The 987-nt window shown below is 40.7% G+C and overlaps 1 protein-coding gene across 3 annotated transcripts in view; it reads right to left on the reverse strand.

Annotated features, from left to right (window-relative positions):
- The window catches only part of AP4E1 (adaptor-related protein complex 4, epsilon 1 subunit), a 67,643-nt gene that overhangs the window by 12,687 nt on the left and 53,969 nt on the right, over positions 1–987 (reverse strand). The gene's annotated exons all lie outside the window — the stretch shown is intronic.

Raw genomic sequence — 987 nt, forward strand, 5'->3', positions numbered from 1 at the left:
TGGTCTGGTAATCCCATCTCTTTCAGAATTTTCCACAGTTTATTGTAATCCACACAGTCAAAGGCTTTGGCATAGTCATAAAGCAGAAATAGATGTTTTTCTGGAACTCTCTTGCTTTTTCCATGATCCAACGGATGTTGGCAATTTGCTGTCTGGTTCCTCTGCCTTTTCTAAAACCAGCTTGAACATCTGGAAGTTCACAGTTCACATATTGCTGAAGCCTGGCTTGCAGAATTTTGAGCATTACTTTACTAGCGTGTGAGATGAGTGCAATTGTGCGGTAGGTAGTTTGAGCATTCTTTGGCATTGCCATTCTTTGGGATTGGAATGAAAACTGACCTTTTCCAATCCTGTGGCCACTGCTGAGTTTTCCAAATTTGCTGGCATATTGAGTGCAAAACTTTCACAGCATCATTTTAGGATTTGAAATAGCTCAACTGGAATTCCATCACCTCCACTAGCTTTGTTTGTAGTGATGCTTCCTAAGGTCCTTGACTTCCTTGACTTCACATTCACTTACTGAAACTTCAAACAGAAGAGACACAGCAATACGGGCAAAGGGACACTACTGTCAGGGAATGTGCCCAGAACAGTGCTATGTTGATGCTCTCTGATTATTTTAACCTCCAGTAACTACTTTTAAGTAAACGACAATTAAAGCATGAATTCAATGCTGAGCATCATCTTCCAAGAGTTTAACAGATATGAGCTGTAGGGGGATTAGGGTAATGGGAGCATATGGAATTTTTCTCTAATTTTGCATATAAGGAAATAGTAAGCAAAGTGATCCACAGAGTAAAAAGGAGCAAGCATGAACTAGTTATCTAGGGGAGTGGAAGATGCAACACAATAGGCAGGCAGCATGGAGGGAGGGCTATCTTGATTCCAGCTTGTGTTTCTTCCAGCCCAGCATTTCTCATAATGTACTCTGCATATAAGTTAAATAAGGAGGGTGACAATATACAGCCTTGACATACTCCTTTTCCT

This window comes from Bison bison, unplaced genomic scaffold (assembly GCF_000754665.1).
Source record: "Bison bison bison isolate TAMUID 2011002044 unplaced genomic scaffold, Bison_UMD1.0 scf7180017864118, whole genome shotgun sequence".
NCBI classification, from domain to species: Eukaryota; Metazoa; Chordata; class Mammalia; order Artiodactyla; family Bovidae; genus Bison; species Bison bison.